General features: G+C 52.1%; 1 protein-coding gene, 1 long non-coding RNA gene and 1 other non-coding gene across 3 annotated transcripts in view; 1 reads left to right on the forward strand and 2 right to left on the reverse strand.

The window, feature by feature from the left end:
* Positions 1–22,446, forward strand: part of JPH2 (junctophilin 2) — a 72,680-nt gene that overhangs the window by 4,237 nt on the left and 45,997 nt on the right.
* LOC138844293 (uncharacterized) lies at positions 1,091–7,790 on the reverse strand. The gene is made up of 2 exons (XR_011379882.1): positions 7,339–7,790; positions 1,091–3,672 (listed from the first exon to the last, which is right to left on the reverse strand). It is a non-coding gene; the product is annotated as an uncharacterized lncRNA (long non-coding RNA).
* TRNAE-CUC (transfer RNA glutamic acid (anticodon CUC)) lies at positions 8,088–8,161 on the reverse strand. Its single transcript has one exon. It is a non-coding gene; the product is annotated as a tRNA-Lys (tRNA).

Genomic DNA, 22,446 nt, shown 5'->3' on the forward strand with positions numbered 1-22,446 from the left:
GCCGGGTCTCAAACTGGTGTCCATATGGGACGCTGGCATCTCAGGCAGCAGCTTAGCCTGCTCTACCACAATGCCAGCCCCCCCAAAATGTTTCTCACTAGAGGTCATGGACAAAAACACTGGAAGGTCACAGTTCCGAAGGGACTCAAACAGACTTGTGCTCCCAAGCCCCTGCTGTTCCAGTGCCCTCCCCACACCCTCTCGTCTTGCCTGGCTTGGAGGCGACGCTCTCTCTCTTGCGTGGAAAGAGGAAGGAGAAGGCACTTGGGCTCCTGCCTCCCAACCTGTTGTAAGCCCCCAGCACCACCGCCCTCCTATAGCCCTCATTCCTCTCTGGCCATATATAGCAAAGCTAAAAATAGCTGCTGATTTAAAGCCGGAGTCCCCCCTCCCACCGGGCCCCAGCCCCGAAGTTGTCATGTGTGGCTGCCGACTGTTCCTGCCCAGCGGCCCAGAGGCTCCAGCACTGCAGGGGCCATCAGGGATCCTTGCTTCCTGAGCTTCTCGACTGGGGCCCTGCCTTGGTCTCAGAGGCCTAACGCGACCTGAAACCGTGTGCCTGGGCTGGCTACACGTTGCTGCTAAGCTTTCTCTTAGCTCGTCCCCAGATACTTGAAGTGATCCTGTGTTCAGATACAGTCCAGAGCCTTTGGTTAGTTTTACAATCCTCTCCCCAAACTGTGCTGTGGAAAAACCAGGCCCAACGTTGAATTGTTTCCATAGGCTAATTATAATAATAATTAATACTAATATTTTAGGACTGCTTACTGTGTGCTGAGTGCAGTTCTTGGCCCTTCACAACCACAAGGAGCAGAACTGTTATTCCCTGTTATACAGATAAAGAAGCTGAGATGAGATCAGACAGGGATTCTCATTCAAGGTCCTCTAGCTAGAAAGAGGGAGGGATGGAATTTGATAATAATAAGAGACAATTGAATATTTTATAATGTGAATACATATTTTAAAAAATTATAGTGATATAAAAAAGTTAGGATTGGCTACGTAATTTGTGGGACCCAGATCCAAATGAAAGGGCAGGGCTCCTTCAACACCATTTAAGACTTTTTTTTAAATAAGATTAATTTATGTATTTACAAGGCAGAGTTACAGAGAGAGGAGGAGGAGAAAGAGAAGAGAAAGATCTTCCATCTGCTGCTTCACTCCCCAAATGGCTGAAATGGCCATGGTGGAGCCAGGCCAAAGCTGGGAACCAGAAGCTCCATCCAGGGCCGGCACCGTGGCTCAGTAGGCTAATCCTCCACCCACGGCGCCAGCACACTGGGTTCTAGTCCCGGTCGGGGTGCCAGATTCTGTCCCGGTTGCCCCTCTTCCAGTCCAGCTCTCTGCTGTGGCCTGGGAGTACAGTAGAGGATGGCCCAGGTCCTTGGGCCCTGAACCCCATGGGAGACCAGGAGAAGCACCTGGCTCCTGCCTTCAGATCAGCGTGGAGCGCCAGCCGCAATGCGCCAGCTGCAGGGGCCATTGTGGGGTGAACCAACGGAAAAGGAAGACCTTTCTCTCTGTCTCTCTCTCTCACTGTCCACTCTGCCTGTAAAAAAAAAAAAAAAAAAAAAAAAAAAAAAGGCAGCTCCATCCAGGTCTCCCACATGGGTTGCAGGTGCTCAAGCACTTGGACCATCCTCCACTGCTTTCCCAGGCACATTAGCAAGGAGCTGCATAGGAAGTGGAGCCCTGGGACTTGAACTGGTGCTCATATGGGCTGCTGGTGTTCCAGGTTGTGGCTCAATCTGCTGTGCCACAGCGCCAGCCCCACCACGTAATAACTTGAGAGGGACAGAGCAAGTATTGAAATAGTGCCAGACTCTCTGAAACTGCGTGGAACCAACACCAGTGAAGCCTACCTCAGCAATGGTTTTAATCACACCTCTCGTGTTTTGAGTCTACTATGTTCCAGGCTCAATGCTAAGAATCTTATGTGCATTATTATTTAGGCTTCTTCATCACCCTCTCTTGCACTACTCTAGTAGCTTCAAACTTTTAGGATTACAACCCCCTGCAAGGCATGCATTTCATCCTATAATTGTCTATCCACACATAAGTACAAAAACAGAAAACTGACTCCAGTCATCACAAAATCATATTTCCCTTCCTACGTGTCACCCTGACTATTTTCTCTCTAATGCCTTCTTGCTGAGAGAATTAAATAAAGCTCTGGTATGTGTGAAGTTCTTAGAACAGAGTTGGGCACATGTTAGGGCTTTATTATTACTGTTGTTCCATGATGAAAAAATGAGCCCTCTGCTTTCACTCTGATAACTGGGTCAGAACCCAGGCTTCTGCTCTCTGGAACTGGCTTTGTTTCCTACCCAAAGTTAATGACTTAAGCTCTTTGGACTCTGAACACAGGAGCTAAGTGAATTTGCCAGAAAGGAGGACTGAGCAATACCTGGTGTTAATTCTCTCGGCTCGTGATATCCTGTGAAGACAAGCTTAAAGAAGCTTAACCTTCATATTTATTTGCCCCAAAGGAATATGTTTTCTGTGGATCTATGAGTATTTTTCTGTCTCTATGCCAGTTTCAATCTGTCTTGGTTACTGCAGCCTTATAGGAAATCTTAGAACTGGGCAAGTCCTCCAGCTTTGCTCTTCTTGTTTGGGATCGGATTGTTCTAGATCATTTCCATTCTTCTATGTATTATAAAATCAGCTTGTCAATTTCTAAAAGAAAATAAAATAAGAAGAGCCTGCTAAGGTTTTGATTAAGATTGCATTAGAGCTACAGATTAGTTTTGAGAGAATTGACATCTTAGCAACAGGGAGTCTTCCAATCCATGAACATGGTATGTAGCCATATTTGTTTGGTTCTTCCTTAATTTCACGCAGCCATGCTTTGGAGTCTTCACTGTCTTGCACATCTTTTGTTTTTTTTATGGAATGATATCATAAATGGCATGTTAAATTTCATTTTTCCAAGTGTTAATTGCTAGTTTACAGATATACAATTATTTTTGCATGTTGACTTGAATCTCTTTAGCTTTTACTGTAATTTCTTAGTTCTAGTGAAGTTTTTTGTTTTTGTTTTTCAGCTTTTAAAGGGGTATTTTTTATGTAAAATGGCTTAATTGCTGTTAAACATCAAGTGTAGAAATCCTAAGAGAATCTGACATTCCTAAAGGGAGATATGCAGTTTGGAAGCTTGCAGAAGCCAGATCTGGGTTCAAATCGCAGGTGTGCTAATTCTTAGGCATGTGATACTGGGCATATCATGTAACTGCTCTGAGCTTCCATTTTCTTTTGTCCACTAGATATGTTAAAATATCCCTCAATATATATTTGAGACATGAAATGAGATATGACATATAAAGTACTTAGCATAATGCCAGACACATAGAAAATGCCAAAATACATATTTTATTTCCTGTATTGTCTTCACACTTCAAAAGGTAAATGAATCCAGGATGGCCCAAACCACAGCTGTCCTTGTCTGTGGGAGATTTTGATACTGGAAGCATTAATAAGCCAAGACTCTGATTCACTTGGTTCTGCCTTGAGTCCTGCCAGTGTAGAGGGAACCACGCCAGGCACGATTCCTTTTCCAATGTGGAATCAGCATAATTTAACCTCATCTTGGAAGTTTCATGTCCAACTTCACAGCCAGGGGTCAGCTTGACAGCCGGCGGAGTTGCTGTCTTGGCAGCTTCTTGGCATCATCTGGAGACCCCAGGAGAGCAGGGCAGACCAGCAGTAAGACAAGGAGGCAGACATCATGAGTCCTTCCTCACCACGGCCTTCTCTGGTTCAGGGGGCAGATGGGCCCAGTGCCTGCAGCCACACCCCTGCCCAAGGTCAGGCCCTGAGGTTCATGACTTGCTTGTTTCCTGGGCCTGCATATTCTGTGCCCCGACCGCAGCTGTCCCTGGATCAAGCCTTGCCCACCACACCCTGGGGAAGAATGTGGAGTGTTTGCAGAGGGCCCTGGCTGAGGGGGGAGCGTGAGGTGAGGGGACAGGGTGGCTTCCTGCCGTAGGCTAGAGCACCGTCCTTGTTCTCACCCATCTCCTACCAAGCCAGAGCCGCGGAGTCGGTGGGCCGTGAGGCCTGGCCCTCCTTGCTCCTGGTAGCTTCTACTCCCTGTATAAGGGGGAGTTGATGAGTTGAATGGCCCAGACAGACTCCAGCTGGCAGGAGTCACAGAGCAGCCCAAGGCAGTAGGAACGCAGAGCTCTCCTCCACCAGGCCAGAAGTGAGCACCTGGTACCTAGGGGTGGTCAAGCCTCTGTGGGCAACTGTGGCTGTGGATGGTGTCAGAGGCCCGAGGGCGTGTGCAGCCTGCAGGAGACACACTGCCTGGTTGGCATCATGTTTCCATGCCTGTTACTAATTTTTTAAAAAGACAATTTATTTATTCGAATGGCAGTTACAGGGAGAGAGGGAGAGGAAGAGAGAGAGAGATCTTCCATCTGTTGGTTCACTCCCCAGATGGCTACAATGGCCAGGGCTGAGCTGACCCGAAGCAAGGATCCAGGAGCTTCTTCAGGGTCTCCCACATGGGAGGCAGGGGCCCAAGCACTTGGGACATCTGCTGCTGCTTTTCCCAGGCCATAGCAGGGAGCTGGATCTGAAATGGAGCAGCCAGGACATGATCCAGTGCCCATACAGGGTGCTGGCACTGCAGGCAGCAGCTCTTACCTGCTGTGCCACAATGCTGGCCCCCATGCTTGTTATTTCTAATTAAATTGAAAACCTTTATGGACCACTTTGTAAGCAGGTGGTCAGATTTAATAACATCAGTGACAGGACAGACTGACAGTCTGTCTCCTGTGTGGGATATACAGGAAGGATACATGATCCATGTAATGTTCCTGCCCTCAAGGTGTGGAGGGGGCCAGCGCTGTGGCATAGTGGGTAAAGCTGCCGCCTGCAGTGCCAGCATCCCATATGGGTGCCAGTTTGAGTCCCGGCCACTCCACTTCTGATCCAGATCTCTGCTATGGCCTAGGAAAGTAGTAGAAGATGGCCCAAGTCCTTGGGTCCCTGCACCCACTGGGAGACCCAGAAGAAGCACCTGGCTCCTGGCTTCAGATTGGCGCAGCTCTGCCCTTGTGGCTAATTGGGGAATGAACCAGTGGATGGAAGACCTCTCTTTCTCTTTCTCTCTCTCTCTCTCTCTCTCTCTCTCTCTCTGGCTCTCCTTCTCTCTCTGTGTAACTCTGACTTTCAAATAAGTAAATAAATCTTTTAAAAAGAAAAAAAAAAAAGGTGTGGAGGGCTGTGCAGGGCCAGGTAGGCCTTGGTGAGATTTGAGGTTTCACTCTGGGGAAAATGAGGATTATAAGGTACAGAACCTGACTCCGTGAAATGGATCCTTTAGCTGCTGTGTTGAAAAGAGACTGGAGTCGGGGGGCTGGCATTATGTGACACTGGCTTGCATCCATATGGGTACCGGTTCGAGTCTCAGCTGCTCCACTTCCCATCCAGCTCTCTGCTAATGCGCCTGGGAAATCAGAGAAAGATGGTCTATGTGTTTGGGCCCCTGAAACCCTTGGGGAAACCCGGATGGAGAAGAGACTGGGGGTGGGGGAGGAGGTAGCATTGAGAACATTTAGTGAGTTCATTGCAGTAACACAGATGAGAGATGACGGAGACCTGGGCCACCACCTCATAGCAGCCAAGGTGGCCAGAGGTGGAGTTTTGAAGGAAGAACTGATGTATTTTGCTGGTTGTTGGATCAGAGGAGTGAGAAAAGAGGGGTGAAGGCGATCCCAGAGCTTTGGCTCGAGCCATGGAAGGACGGCATTCCTGAGCTGAGATGGCTGCCGAGTGTGAAAAGGGGATTAGGAGTTCAGTCTCTGGCAGTGTGGGGTGGCGATGCCTGTCCAATGTGCCCAGGGGCATAAGGGTGGTAGGCGGCCTGTACACACTCAAGGTGGGCCTCCCTTTGAACCCAGCCCACTTCTTTGGCCCCATTTGTCCCCTGCACCCCCAGTCATTTCTGGCTTCCAAAGCCCTTAGTGTTGCAGCCTCAGGATCGCGGAGCTGCCCCAGGCCACCGGCCCTGGGCTGTCAGCATGTGGGCAGTCGCCTGGCTAATCCTCGGCTTCGTGTGTGAGCCACAGGGTGTCATCCGGGGCAGCAGCTCTGGCTGTGGGGGCGGCAGAGCCCTGCAGGCTGAGGGGACTTCTCTTCCTCTCACCGCAACCCGACCCAGCTCCCGGGAACTGCTCACAAACGCCGCCAGGCTCTCCGTTCTGGGGTGTCCGTCTGTGATCCCAGGAAACCGGAGACTCAAACTTTGATGGACGGCCGCATTTGGGACCTTGGGAAGAGACTTCGGTGCCAGCCCCGTGGGCGGGCCAGAGAGCAAAGCCTTGCGATTGTTCTGGGAAAATGTAATACAGTCCAAATGCTCACCAAAGGGACTCTTGGATTCATCCGTGCAGCCAGACATGGCGTTCTAAAGCCATTTGGGAAGGCCCAGGTAGACCACTCACCCTGCTAGGGAAAGGAGCCTGAGGCGTCTCAGGGAGCAAGAGCCATGTGGCAGGTTGTCGTGGGTGCTGCTGGGTGCTAGGTAGTGTTCCCAGGGTGGAGTGGGGAGCAACCACTTTTTGAATTTTTTTTAAACATTTTATGATTTATTTGAAAGGCAGAGTGACAAAGAGAGATCTTACATCCACTAGTTCACTCCCAAAACGGTCACAATGGCCAGGACTGGGCCACGCCAAAGCCAGGAGCCTGGAACTCCATCTGGGTCTCCCACATGGGGTGGCAAGGACTCAGATACCCGGGCCATCTTTCACTGCTGTCCCACGTGCATTAGCAGGAAGCTGGATTGGAAGTGGAGCAGGCAGGACTTGAACCAGCACCCATGTGGGATGCTGGCATTGCAGCCTTAACCAGTTGTGCCACAACACTAGCCCCAATTTGTTTTATGTAGATGCTATAGTGAGTAGAAAAAGGCCATGAAAGAACTTAACTTGTTAACAGCAGTCACCCCTGGGGACGGTAGAGGTCATCTATTTTATGTTTGAACTTTTGCAATGAGCAAATATGACATTTGTTTTCAGAAGTTTTAGGAAAGTGCTCCTTCCCCAACACCCACACAATATTTACCCACAGACATGATGAGAAGACCTTAGGTTGCAAAGAGGGTTTGGAGGGGTCTACACAGAGTCCCCAGCATCTAGACTCAGAATCTCAAATGGTTCCCCCTTTGGTCCTCTTCACTCAAGACCAGGCAAGCAGGAAAGGACAAGTGAGGGATAGGTCTGTTCTGTAGTCCCAGCCGGGGTACTGCCTGGCTGCATGGCCTGTCCTTCTACCTCTCTGAGCCTAAGCGTCCTCCTCTGTACTATGAGGGTGCTGGACCACACTTACCCCTAACGGTAGGTTGATTTTCTACCACACACACCACTAGCTAGTTGGCTGTGGTCGCTGGAGAAGCAGTGAGGGGAGACTGTGAGGCCATATTAAGATTGAGCATCATGATCGATTAGTAATGTCTGTTGCAAACACAGGACAAGGAAAGGTGGCCCATGAGATTACTCATTGCCTTGGGCTGGATGGTCTCCAAGCTCCGCTGCAGCTGTGAGCCTCTCAGAACTGAGATATTCTCACTTCTGCGGGGCCGATTCTCTATGACCGTGTCACACATTTGCAGATATCGGGAATATGAAAGTCCATATTAAATATGAGGTGGTGAAGCCAGCTCCTACTAGACATGGGATCCCATCGTTGCACTTTCAGGAATTTTGCAAGCGAGATGTTTAACAGTTGGTAGCCTGTGGTGGAATGAGATGGCCATGCCAAGATGGCTGCTGGCAAGTGAACGTCAGTTGCTCAGGAATGGCTTCAAAACCCACCTGGCAACAGAGCCTGCCTGGCAGCAGGCTGTGATTGGATGGCTTCGGATACTGCCTGGCAACAGGCTGTGATTGGTTAGGGCATAAACCGCCCCTTGACCGGATTGGCTGCCTTGGCTATTTAAGCTGCTGTATCAACTGAAATATATGCGTCTGCAGGCTGCTCGCCTCAGGCCTGCTTTCACCCGGGGTCTGTGTGGTGACTCCGAGCCTCTTACCCCCACCACGCTCCTCCTCTCAGAATGAATCCACAGCAACATCTGTCGCCCAACGTGGGGCTCGAACCCACGACCCTGGGGTTAAGAGTCCCATGTTCTACCAACTGAGCTAGCCACAGCAACAGTAGCCTGACCAGCTCTGGTAGGATATTGGCTGCAGAGATTGTTTTGTGGGTTTTTGCAGAAGGGCCGGGTGGCCTGCCTGCCTGAATGTTGAGCTACAGTGAGATCCCCGTCTCTCCTTCTCACCCAGACTTAGGGTAACCACTCACCTCAGGTTGCCTGGAACTGTCCTGGTGTTAGCACTGGGTGTCCCATATCCCAAGAGCCCCCTGGATCTCAGGCAAGTTGGGGTGGTCGCTCATGCTATAGTCGGTCCCTGTGAAATGAAGGGAGTCAACAGTTGTTGAGAACTGGTGCAAGGCCATGAACTCACTCATGCACTTGACAGTGTCTACTGGATGCCTTCTGGTGTCAGCCATTGCACTGGGTGTTGGGGCTGCTGTGGTGGGCAAGGCCAGCTTGGTCCCTGTCCTCAGGCACATGCACTCTCACAGCAGAGATCGCATCTAACAGTTTCTTAGTTACCAAGTGCAGCAAGTGATTGGCAGGGAAAGCAGAAGAATTGATGAGCTGGTAACAGGGGAACCTGGCCTGGTAACAGAGAGAAGTCTTCCTGGAGCAGGTGACGCTTGAGCCAAGGTCTGAAGGATGAAGAGGAGTTAACGGGGGGAGACTATACTGGCAGGCAGAAGAGCAGCGACTGTGGGAATGGAGTGTACTGTGTTCTAGGAAAGGCAGGAGCACAGAGATGGGGCAGGGGCAGGGGGCAGGGGGCAGGGGTTCTGGAGTGGATAAGGCTGGAGAGGTTGTCAGAGCCCAGCTAATTTGACGTTATCCTTGAGTAGACTCTGGGGTGCACCTTCAAACACCACCCAGGACCATGCCTCCTGCTGCCAGGAGTGTCAGCTGCTGGCGGCTCCCAGCCTCTTGCATAGTCAGGGAGTGGTTCCATCATGGACAGCTCTGACGGGCTGCACCACTTAGGAAGATGTCCCTGGGGTCAGCTGGAGCTTCTACTGCAGATGCTCAGCTTCCTCCTCTTCTAAACCCTGAGTCGTCCCTTTCAGGCGTGCTTCCCAAGAGCCCACCCTGCAAAGTCACCCACCTGCAGCACCCCCTGGGGCCAACCAAGGCATCCTCAAGGCCCTGGGAAGCCATTGCACACTCCCAAGAGGGGGAGTAACCTGTGGAGCCCTGCCTGGATTAAAGCAAATGACCCCATCAGCAGCCAAGGTTAAGCTGAGTGGAGACCGGGGGGATTCTACTGTAGTCAGCTGGAGGGACCAGTGTGGCTTGGGCTGCAGGGATAGGGTAGAGATCATGGGAGGTGGAAAGATTAGGGAGGCTGTGGGTCAGCTCTTTCTGTTCCACAAACCCATGCAAATTCTACGATTCTTTGCTGCCCCAAAGATGTCAACTCTGCGTGGGTCTCTAGTCTTTATCAAGTGGGGCAGAGCTAATCTGGGATGTGTCCCTACACCCAGGAGCATCTACACAGCGCCTGTGCATGGGCATGGCGGCCACCACAATGTGTGTCCCTGGCTTTCCTGGCCTGGCCTTGGTGGGTTTGGATGAGAGCTGTAGACCCCTCCAAAATGGAATTCCTACTGTCAAGGTATCACTTCAACTTCTGTGGTGCCCACTCTGAACCTGCCCGCTCCATCTGAAACCCTGTGTGGTGTCTGTTGATGATGTTCATGTGGGCCGTCCAGAGACCCTGTGCTGACATCTGATCTGCGTGAGAGGCCGGAAGGAGCAGGGATGGCTGTCAGACAGAGCAGACAAGATACAGACAAAGCAGATGAGGTACAGAGAGCTGCCCCAGAAGATGGGAGATGACACACGTGGCAGGCAGTGAGAATTTGGAGGGAGGATCGTGGTTTCCTGAAGGAGGTGGCTTTGAAACTGGGCGTGGGAAGACCAGGCTGGCAGGTGCATGGGAACTGGGGCAGTCAGGACTTCCGCAGGCAGTGGGGATCGCTAGGAGGAGCTGGGCTTGGTTCCTGTCTCTCCATCTCTGTCACTTCCCCCGGGACGCTGATGGTCCAACCTCAGACGGCTTCCTAGAAATCAGAAGGCATCGCTGGCCAGATGGGGTGGTGTTCTTGTGTCCACGCTGTAGCCAGAGGTGGAATTCCTGTGTCTCTCAGTGGCTTCCGGGTCTTCTTGCCTTCTCCTGGGCTTCTGTAATGGTCACGCTCTCTGAACAGAGCTGGGATTGGATGAGGGCCTTGGAAGGGAGCTCTGTTTCTCAGAGGAGCAAGTTCTAGTCAAGGCACTTGGAACAGTGCCAGGTTTTCTGTAAAATCAGAATGATACCCATGTGTGTCTGTTAAGTTTTTTCAATCTGCAGTTCACTGAAGTGACTTAAAACTGTACTTTCCAATGAAGTCTATTGTGATCTACATGTGCATTCGAACATTGTCTAGTAGGGGTGTTTAAACAGGGGAGGTAAATTCTAATGATACTTATTTAGCCCATTATCCAAAATATTATTGTTTCTGTGTGATATCAATGTACACTTATTAATTGTCGCTCCCCCATTCGCGGAGGAACGACACTAAACCCTGCGCTGTTCTTTTGTCTGCTCGGCTCTTCCCGGGTTAGCTGCCGGTCCCTCACTCGTGGAGGAACGACGCTGTCCCGGGTTAGCTGCTGGCCCCTCCACCTCCGTGGAGGGGCGGTTCCCCCTGCCACTTTCCCCACTTCCGCGGGGGAGTGGCACACCGCCGGCCAGCTCTCTCGGGGGCTGCTCAGATGTTATCCAGATGTTCCTTCAGATGTTCCTGGTGCATGTTGGCTCTCTCTTCCTTTATAGTCCTCTTCCACCAATCCCAACTCTGCTACCCGCACGCCGAGCACGCTGCTCTCCTCCAATCAGGAGCAGGATCAGCTCCTGCAGGTTATTGGTCGAACTGGAGGCAGCTGTGTAGAAGTTGTTTGGTCTCTCTCTCAGCGCCATATTGTGGGAGATCAGATGCATAGAATTAGTCTTAATTCCAGTAACTTAGTCTAGTCTCAGTTGCTCCCCACAATTAATGAGCCATTTTACATTATTTTCTACACTGATTCTTTGAAATTCGTTGCTCAGTGACCACATACGGCTGGTGTCAGACAACACAGACTTAAACAGTAAGGACATTTATGATTTCACATAAATGAAAATCTCAAGGTAGGGCAGCCCCAGGATGTTAATCAACAACACCAACAAGGACCTAGGTTCCCAACACCCTTTTTCTTGGCCATCCACAGTGCATCACCTGTGCTCTCCACTAGCTTGCCTCATGGTCTCAGAACGGCTACCACAGCCTCCCAGGTCACCTGTAGCGTGTGTCAGATTCTGGCAGAGGGAGAGGGTGTGTTTTCCTGTGTGCATCTCTTCTCAAAGAACTCTTTCCTGCCTCCCCACCAGGCTGATTGTCCCTCAAGTCTCAATGTCAGATCTCGTCACATGCTCGTGCCTAATCCAGTCCCTGGAAAGGTGAATGGACTTGGAAGTCCAATTTCAGAGATCGGAATTTGTCCCTGAGTTAGAGAGGTTTCCCCTTCTCTGAGTCGGTGGAAGAGATCAGACACTGGAATAAGACAGGTCATATCAGCAAAGCCCCGGGGGAACAGTTGAGTAGACAAGGAGCCAGCAGTGTCTGCACAGCCCCTACTCCACGGCCCTCGGCTCCTTTGCTAGTCCACATTTCCCATGTGGAAAATGATGGAGTTTCAAGTAGTTTCCCAAACTGGGTTCCATGGAACACAGATCCCAACAGATGTGCTGCAAAAAGACTCTTGTAAAAGAAATTCATTTCTTAATTAACTGTGTCTATTTATGGGCCACAGTGTGAGGTCTTGATCTATGTATGCATTGTAGGAAAACAAGCATGCTGATAGCATATTCATCACCTCACCAACCTTTCTCTTCTGTGGTGAGAATGGCTGTTAAAAGTCCTCTCTTTTTAGCAACTTTGAAATCTGCAATACGTCACCAGTCACCTGGGCACTGTGCAGCATGGTCGGTCCCTGGGGCTCCCCCTGCAGTCTGAGACCCGCACCCCTTGGTTCACATCTCTCCTTGCCCCATTCTCCACCCCACGCCACCCCCAGCCTCCGGGAACCATGCTTCTCCCCTCTGTTCTATGAGATCAGCCTTTTTTAGATTCTCTATGTAAGTGAGATCACAGAGGTTTTGTCTTTCTGTGCCTGGGTGAGTTCACAAAAGGAGGCTTCTGACGAAATAGCACCTGCCTCCTGGCAACTCACAGCACTTACGAGAACCTTCAGGTTCTGGGAAGGCCCACTGCGATCTGCCCTGGGTTTCTCAGATCTGCCCCCAGGGGTAGAATACATTAACCCAGGTTTGAGAAACACATTTGGAGCTCCTGCCTTAATGAACTATGAGTTTATCCAGCAGGAAAAAGCTTACACAGACACCATGTCCCCCACGTGGCCTCTTGTGGTTGGCAGTAAATGACCTGCTCTTGCTGGGAAAATTCCCACAGACCACGCATGGCGAAGACTGTCGCTCAGACCACAGACTACACACAGCTCAGACTGTAGCTCAGACCACAGCCTACACACGGCGAAGACTGTAGCTCAGACCACAGCCTACACACGGCGAAGACTGTAGCTCAGACCACAGCCTACACACGGCGAAGACTGTAGCTCAGACCACAGACCACACACGGCGAAGACTGTAGCTCAGACCACGGACCACGCACAGCGAAGACTGTAGCTCTGACCACAGCCTACACACGGCGAAGACTGTAGCTCAGACCACGGACCACACACGGCGAAGACTGTAGTTCAGACCACGGACCACGCACGGCGAAGACTGTAGCTCAGACCACGGACTACGCATGGCGAAGACTGTAACTCAGAGCACGGACTACACACGGTGAAGACTGTAGTTCAGACCACAGACTACACACGGCGAAGACTGTAGCTCAGATCACAGTTCTCATTTCCCTGAGGAAGAACAAAAACTACAGGGCCCCACCTTGCTTACCTCATCCAAACCTTTGATCCTCACCCCACGGGGGAGTCTCCCACTTGGTCAGACGCCAAGCAGATGGCTACTCACTCATTTTCCCTGCCTCCACTTGGTGATGTATCTGGTGTCTTCCTTCCTGGGATGGGCAGACATCTGTGTCCAAGAAAATGTGTTCAGGCTCTTATCTGACGTTATCAGTACCAGTTATAAGTTAGTTGATCGAATGAGTCGGTAAAAGCAGAGAAACATAAAACATGGTGCATACATCTTTATTTTTTAACAGGAATCACATGTAACACATGTATAGTCGATCAGTCTGCTTTGTCGAGGGTCCTATTGGATGGAGGTCCTCCTTGTCTTTCTTGCATTCTGTGATGCAGCATCAACAATTCCCAGTTCCCTTAAAGTGGAATGAGAAGTGAAAGACCCATGCAAAATAACTGAATATAGAAAATGAGCAAACTTTTACAGGTTCCCTCGCAGTCTTTCATGGCTGTCACATTCCTACCGAAGTCGGGGGCAGTTTTTTAGAGACTCCTTGGGGATGTTCAAAAGCACTGAGCTTGTGTTCAGAGAACCATGAGAATGCACTCATACTGCACTCCTCTAGATGGTAAATTTTTAAGGATTTATTTGAGAGGCAGAGTTACAGAGAGAGAGATGGAGAGCCAGAGAGAGAGGTCTTCCATCTGCTGGTTCACTCCCCAAATGGCTACAATGGCAGGAGCTGGGCTGATCTGAAGCCAGGAGCCAAGAGCTTCCTCTGGGTCTACTACGTGGGTGTAGGGGCCCAAGTGCTTGGACCATCTTCCACTGCTTTCCCAGGCCATAAGCAGAGAGCTGGATCAGAAGAGGAGCAGCTGAAACAGGAACTGGCACTGTATGGGATGCCGATGCCTCAGGTGGAGGCTTAGTCTACTACGCCACAGCGCCGGCCCCCAATAGTAAATATTAAAAAACCACATACATTTTAAAAATTTTATTTTATTTTTTAAAGATTTATTTGTTTATTTGAAAGGCAGAGTTACAGAGAAAGAGGCAAAGACAGACAGAGAAAGAGAAAGAGAGAGAGAGATTTTCCATCCATTGGTTCACTCCCCAAATGGCCAAAATGGCCAGGGCTGGGCCAGGCCAAAGCCAGCAGCCAGGCACTCCATCTGGGTCTCCCACATCAGTGGCAGGGGCCCAAACATTTGAGCCATCTTCCACCGCTTTCTCAGGCGTATTAGCAGGGAGCTGGATCAGAAGTAGAGCAGCCGGGACTCGAACCAGTAGTCATTTGGGATATCAGCATCTTAAGCCATAGCACCAGCCTCCAAATCACACACTTTCAACACTGGGCTCCACTGACGTCAACAGTCTGAAAACGAACATGTAACTTCCCACGTGGACTAGAGCCTGCGTGTGCTAAGGGTGTCAGCTGGTGTGACAGCAGGAGTGGAGCGTGCTGGTCCATCGGAGGTCAGCAGAGGTGGCCAGGTTGTGTATTGGAATCACCTGCTTTAAAGAAAACTCCAAGGGGCTCAATTCCATCATGGTCACCATCTCCAACTGGGCAGGATGGGGGGTCTGTGCACGGAAGCCATCCTGTGGTGCAGGTGTAGGGAGGTGCAGGCTGAGGAGCAGAGCCCACGTTTTTTCCTCCCAGGGCTGTGGGCCCTGCGGTCTGCTACCTGAGTCAGGGGTACAGGAAGCTCTGCGTGTCCCTGAGCACGCACACGCCGCTCTCCAGCATCCAGAGCCGGACAGGAAACTGGAGCCCGGCTCCGCCCCTTGCCCGGTTCTCCGTGTCCTGCCTGGCTCATTCTCATCTTTCCAGTTAATCCTCTGGGCCAGCTTTCCTCGCAGACTGACCTGCCAACCAGCGAGGCTTTCTCGAGTGCTTCCTGTGTGCCAGGCGCCGTGTGAGCCACGTCCCACAAGGTTCACGTAGTCTGCAGCTCATCAGGCCCCTCCCTTGCCATGCCACTCAAGACCTGGACCATCCCCTCTCACCTGGGCCCCTGCTGGGGCTGCCATCTGCTTAGTTTTGTGATCCAGGGCTTAAATTTCTTTTCTCTTTTTAATATTTATTTATTTATTTGAAAGTCAGAGTTACACAGAGAGAGGAGAGGCAGACACAGAGAGAGGGCTTTCATACGCTGGTCCACTCCGCAATTGGCCGCAACGGCCAGAGCTGCGCCGATCCGAAGCCAGGAACCAGGAGCTTCCTCCAGGTCTCCCATGCGGGTGCAGGGGCCCAAGGATTTGGGCCATCTACTTTTTCCCAGGCCATAGCAGAGAGCTGGATTGGAAGTGGAGCAGCCGGGTCTTGAACCGGCGCCCATATGGGATGCTGGTGCTTCAGGCCAGGGCATTAAGCTGCTGTGCCACAGCGCCGGACAGGGCTTAAATTTCATCTTGGCCTGGTGGTAGACTCCACACCCCACCAAGGGTAGGGACTCTGTGTCCAGCTCACCGCTGTGGCCACCATCCCTGGCCTGGTGAATGGATGGAAACACTTGTCAAATGTAAAGGAACGGATAAACAACCACATGAAGTAGCTATCATCATCTCCATTTTGCAGGACAAACCGAGGCTCAGCAGGCTGATGTGACGGATGCGTGTTTTAGAATCATTCAGATTCAGGGTTAAGGTTAAGGTTAAAATCCGGGTTATGCAACAATAAACCAAAGAGCAACTGGTTCTGTTAAATTCAGGAGCCCTGTGTACGCGACAGGTCTGCATTCACCATGGCTATGGCCTTTGCCAGCCTCTTTTGTGCATCCCAGTAGCTCCCAGGGTTTGAGCTGATGGGTCCCTTGGCATCCCCTGCCATGCACTGTTGAGCGCCTGCTGTATGCTGAGTCACAAGGGAAAGGGGGTGTGGTTCCCGCCTCCTGCAGGAAAAGATGGCCCCAGAGTCACCGGGTGTTTCTGGGGCATCTCCTTGGGCCTGGGAACCATGCTGGAATCTGGGAAGCAGCTGGACATGGCTCCCTCTCGCAGAAGCCCAGGTTTGGTAGGGGAGGCGTATGGGGAACAGATGATAACATAATTATTGAAGTGCACTGGGGAGAGTGCTATGAAAAAGGTGACGTGACAGGGTGTGGCTCTCAGCGGGACTCAGGCGATGGGGCTCAAGCAACCTGGATGAAGTCACACTGAGGCTGAAACTTGGCCAGGGGAAGAGGGAGGAGACGAGCGTGGCAAGAAAAGGGGGAAGCCAGTGCAAAGGCCATGAGGTGGGAGGATGAGTGTGACTACAGAGCAGTCCCGGCTGAGGCAGGAGCAGTGGGCAGGGGCGGCCAGGCTAGGCTTTATAGGCTGCTAGGACCTTGGTCTGGAGGACAACGGGAGGCTCTACAGGGATGACAGGGCCCATTGAGGGGCAGCCCAAAGGGAGTCAGAGGAGGCGCCGCCCTCCCTAGAAGCCCCTCCCACCAGGTGGCTGTGGGCAGGGTCCTTCTGGGCCTCTGCGGCTGCTTTCTTCCTGTCCCCAGGGAGGACTGTCCAGTCTTAGAGAGCATCAGGCTGGGGACGGCCCAGCACTTGGCTCTTCCCCCTTCCCAGGGCCCCGCCACTCCCAGCCTCCCCTGGGTGTCTGCGCCTCTCGCCACTTGCTGGGAGCTTCCTAATATAGTCTGGCTGTTTCCTCCCCGATGGTGGCCAAGAGCTGCTCTCGTGTCGCAAGCTCCATTTTTCTTGGGCTTAAAGGGACCACGTCAGCCCATCTCATGCCAAACGGAGGCTAAAGGAAGGTTGCCTGAGTTAATGTCATGGCCTCGTCCGGCCCAGGGATTAGCTGTCTCTCCCGTCACCATCTTCCCTGCCCTGTTCCTGCTCATTTTCCGCTTTCACGTGTACTTCTTTTTTCTGAGCAGCAGCAGGGGTGGGTGGGGGGGGCGGGGCAGAGCTGGGCTCGGTTGCGTGATTGGCCCTGGTCGTTCATTAGCTGTGTCCTCTTGGGTGAGTCCTTGGTCCCCGCCGGGCCTTCATTTCCTCTCATCTGTAAAAGAGGAACTGTCGAATCCGTCTCCGGGGGTTTCTGCAGAGCTGTTTCCAGGTGATAAAGCAGAAAGCAGCAGCTGGGCTGCTAAGGAACGCACGCCACACATTCATTCGTTCACTCACTCATTCATTCATTCGTGCATGGAGTGCCTCCTTGGCACCGTTATGGGCACTGAGGGTGCAGTGGACACAGAAGAAAGGAATCCCTGCCTCTGGGAAGGTGCGTGCCAGTGAGACCGTCCATAAGCAACAGCAAAAGCAAAACACAGTGGATTCGATACGCTGTGAGGAGAATGGAGATGGGGGTGCAGGGGCCCCACCTCAACAGCCTGGTCGGGGACGTGTCACTGAGCAGAGCAAAGCCTAGGAGACGGTGGGGGAGGGATATCTGGGGGAAGGGCATTGTAGACACGTGCAAAGGCCCTGAGGCAGGACCACTGCTCCTGTGTGGGAGAAGCAGCAAAGAGGTCTTTGAGGCAAGAGTTGAATGAGGGGAAGGAGAGAACGGGAGAGGGGAGAGAGAGGGGCGATGGGAAGAGGTTAGGTAGGGTCTTGTGGGCCACCCCGGACTTCAGCTTCTCCTGAGTGAGAAGGAGCGTGGCAGGGTGACGACCTGACTTACTGCGTCTGGACAGAACCCCACCGACTGCTGTGCTGGCGACAGACGCAGGAGCCCGTGTGGCAGCTGTTGTGAACACCCAGGTGCGAGACACAGTGGCTCAGACCACCCTGGGTCGAAGGGCTGGGAGATGCTGAGAACAGCTGGGTCCTGGATCCATTTGGAAAAGATTTCTTCAGGAATATTTGTAGAACACCATGCTGGGTGTTTTATTTTTCCTTAAATGTTTATTTACAAAGAATTTGTTTAAATTTAAACAACAACTTTATTAAGGTATAATTTCCATACAATAAAATATATTTTGTTTTATTTTCTATTCATTTGAAAGACAGAGATAAAGAGAAAGAGCTCAAATGCCTGCCAGGACCGGGCCAGGCTGAAGCTGGGGCCAGGACCCCATCCAGGTCGCCCACCTGCTGCCTCCCAGGGTCTGCATTAGGTGATACTGGAGGCAGACACTGAACCTAAGAATTATATGGGATGCAGGCATCCGACCCGTGGCTTAACCCCGAGGCTGAAATGCATTCAAGTGGGCGGTCCTGACAAATGTGTACACCTGTGTCAACCACCAGCCGCATCAAGATACGGAACATTTCCGTCACTCAGAGTCTCCTTGTCCCCCTCCCCAGTTCTGCCTCCGTCCCACTCCCCCGGCTATCACAGACTGAGTTTTTCTAGACTTTCACATGACTGGAATTGTAGTTTACTTCTCTTGTCTCTGGCATCATTCACTTGGCATGTTCTTGAGATATCTGCATGTGGTTGTATGTATGGTCATGTGTTCCCTGTTACTGCTGGCTGACAGAGCCCTGTGCAGGTGTCCTGCAGCGTGTGGGGCTGTCCTACAGTGTGCAGCTGTCCTACAGTGTGCGGCTATCCTACAGTGTGTGTGTGACTGTCTCACATTGTATGTGGGGCTGTCCTACAGTGTGTGTGACTATCCTACAGTGTGCAGCTGTCCTACAGTGTGTGTGTGACTGTCTCACATTGTATGGGGGGCTGTCCTGCAGTGTGTGTGTGACTATCCTACAGTGTGTGGCTATCCTACAGTGTGTGTGTGACTGTCTCACATTGTGTGTGGGGCTGTCCTACAGTGTGTGTGACTATCCTACAGTGTGCGACTGTCCTACAGTGTGTGTGTGACTGTCTCACATTGTGTGTGGGGCTGTCTTACAGTGCGTGTGACTATCCTACAGTGTGCGACTGTCTTACAGTGTGTGTGACTGTCTCACATTGTGTGGGGGGCTGTCCTACAGTGTGTGTGACTATCCTACAGTGTGTGACTGTCCTACAGTGTGTGTGTGACTGTCTCACATTGTGTGTGGGGCTGTCCTACAGTGTGTGTGACTATCCTACAGTGTGCGACTGTCCTACAGTGTGTGTGACTGTCTCACATTGTGTGTGGGGCTGTCTTACAGTGCGTGTGACTATCCTACAGTGTGTGGCTGTCCTACAGTGTGTGTGTGACTGTCTCACATTGTGTGTGGGGCTGTCCTACAGTGTGTGTGACTATCCTACAGTGTGCGACTGTCCTACAGTGTGTGTGTGACTGTCTCACATTGTGTGTAGGCCTGTCCTACAGTGTATGTGGCTGTCCTATAGTGTGCGACTGTCCTACAGTGTGTGTGTGACTGTCTCACATTGTGTGGGGGGCTGTCCTACAGTGTGTGTAGCTGTCCTACAGTGTGTATGACTGTCCTACACCATGCATTGCTGTCCTACAGCACATGAGGCTGTCCTACAGGGTGTGTGCAACTGTCCTACAGTATGTGTGGTTATCCTACAGCATCAGGCTGTCCTACAGTGCGTGTGACTGTCCTACACCATGCATGGCTGTCCTACAGTGTGTGTGTAACTGTCTTACAGTGTGTGACTGTCCTACAGCATGTGTGACTGTCCTTTACCATGCATGGCTGTCCTATAGTGTGTGTGACTGTCTTATGGTATGTGGCTTTCCTACAGTGTGTATGACTGTCCTACACCATGCATGGCTGCCCTATAGCATGTGTGGCTGTCCTACCATATGTGTGTGACTGTCTTACAGTGTGTGGCTATCCTACAGTGTGTGAAGCTCTCATAGTGTGTTGGGCTGTCCTACAGTACGTTTACCCATGCATCTGTTGATGGACAGTGGGTTGTTTCCATTTTGTGTTGTCTCTCTTTTGAACCCTGGTGTGGGTGTCATTTTTCTGTTTTCTGGATGAAGAAATGAGAATCAGAAGAAGGAACTTGTCCAGGACCCCACAGCTTAGGTGATATTGAAAGCAGGTTGGCTCCCCATTCCATTCTGCCTCCTGCCTGATCCAAGGTGATCACACGTGAATGAGCTTGGAAAATGGAAGCCAGTCGCTTCCACCTGTCCATCTCCTCATGTTCATCTTTTGTGCCATAGTCTCATCCATTTGCTGCACTTGCCTCGCAATCTCATTTTCTCGCTTCCTAGCTGGAGATGGGCCTTAGCTCAAGCCCCAGTCCTGCTCCTTCCTCACTGTGTCTTTGGGCAAGACCCAAACCTCCTCTGAGCACCAGTCCACCTATGAAATGGAGGCTCTATCCTCCCCTCAAGATCATGCCCGGTGCCCTCCTCTCTCTGTCTCTCTTCACTTCCCTTTGGCCCATTCACAGCTGAGTGTCCACGCTCACTGGTTTTCTGTGGCTTGCCACTGAAGGGAGGTGAGCTCTGATGCCTCCCTCACCTCTGGCTATCCTGGCTACAGGACAGAGAGCTGGAACTCTCCCACCAGATCAGACTAGGGTTTCTGGTGGTGAGAGCCAGGGTCAGTTTTTTTTTAAGGTTTCCCTGGCACTTCAAAAGTGTGCCAGGACCAAGAACACGGGCTCAGACCATGAGCTTTGGCCTCAGTTGGCCTGGGTCTAGATCCTGCTTACTTGGTCAAGTCGTTTAACCTCTCAGACCACAGCTTCCCCTCCTGGACGTGAGCGTCGCCATGGACCTGCCTCCCAGGACACTGTACGTGCTCCTTAGTGGGGGCTCTTAGGGAAGGAAGTGGGACCCTGAGCTGGAGGAGTCTGAGCTGGGAGGGGACCAGGCCATGTGGAGACATCTGGATGTGGCACCCTCCACCTCCGGAGCCCCAGTGCCCTGATTCCTAGAAGCCAGCATCTCAGTGCTCCGCACCCAACACGTCTGACAGGTGGCGGCTGGACGAGGGGAGGAGAGTTGCCCAGGAGGTGGAGTTTCTGATCAGGCTCAGCCAGTCAGTCATGCAGCAGGTGTTAATGGAGCAGCTCTGGGCGCCAGGTTCTGGGGATGCATCCTAGAGCCAAACAGAAGAGACCCATTTTCTCAGGGGGAAAAAGCTGGCATGCAGGAGGAGAGAAATGCCACGGGGAACACATGAAAGGAGACCAGGGTGTGGGGTGCAGGCGGATTGCAATTCAAGGTGGGGTCTCAGGGCGGGTCTCCTGAGGCACAGGCAGCGGGAACAGCCAGTGCGATAGTCGGGTGAGAGTTCTCCTTCCGGCTTGAGCTTAGACGTCCCTTCCTGGCTGGCTGATTGGGCTCCCCAGTGTCCCCACAAGGGCATGAGTAGGGAAAGAGGCCATTTGATGTCTGTGAACCAGGAGATGGATCATCGTGGGGTACAGTGGAGGCTTTGCATGTCTGCCTCCAGTTCTGCGAGGGTGATGTGTCAGGGACCGTCCACCTCCTGACGGTAGGGATGGAGGCGCTCTTGTGGGGCAGAAAGACCCAGAAGGAGGCACGGATGTGTGTGGGCCAGGGGAGTGGAGGAGCCGGAGGGGGCTGGGTTAGTCTCGAGGTGGCATCTGTCTGCCCACTGACGCCTGGGGTAGAGGGGAGGCCAGGGGCTGGGGCTGGCCCTCGGGGGTCAGCAGGATAGAGGACACAGCAGTTCTGAAACATGAATGATGCAATCAGGGAGAATGGGAGAAGGTTTGGGTGGCGCCCTGGGGAGAAGCACATGACAGGAGGAGGATGAAGGATGGGGCTGTGGGCAGGTTTTGTATCAGCTTGCTCCTGCAGCTCACCCAGCGGCACGACTTTGTACATTCACAGACCTCATATGTATTTTCTTCCAGCTTTTCAGGCACATTAACTCATTAAAACCTTATCACAATGAGGTAAGAGTCAATTGCTGTATGTTTGACAGATGAGGCCCAGAGAGGTTAAGTCGGTTGCCCAAGGTCACACAGCTAGTAAGAGCAGAGGCAGGGTTTGGAGTCTGCTCCCCACCTGTGCCCTCTGCTGCCTCTGCAGTTGCACAGGAATTACACAGCCACCACCGCAAACTCCTTCCCAGGAGCTCACGCGCTGCGCACACCCTGGCTGCTGACGCCCCCTGGGCACGCCACCATTCTGCATGTGTACGGTCTCACACAGCCTCGCACACCCCCCCAGCCTCCAGCACCTCGGATTGCTCTGTGCTTTGACACTTGAATGGGCTTACACACTCAGAGCCTACACACCCGTGGTGTCACCTCCCGGGGACCTTGGGCCCTGCACACTTACGATTGTATACACTCAAAAGACATGGCCATGCTTACCCACACGTCTCTGGGACAAATAACGTCGCACAAATGCCCTCTCGCAGCCTCACGCTCCCCAACATCCACGTTACTGTGCAGGCTCACCCTTCCCCGCTCACGACCTTCAACACCCACATCACCCTGGACACCAGGATAGGGTGCACCTGCCTGTCACCTCGTGTACTGGCAGGGCCTGGCCTGCCCACACAGCTTTGCACTCCGTGACCTGCTAATGGTCTT

The sequence above is a fragment of the Oryctolagus cuniculus genome, chromosome 11 (genome assembly GCF_964237555.1).
Source record: "Oryctolagus cuniculus chromosome 11, mOryCun1.1, whole genome shotgun sequence".
NCBI classification, from domain to species: Eukaryota; Metazoa; Chordata; class Mammalia; order Lagomorpha; family Leporidae; genus Oryctolagus; species Oryctolagus cuniculus.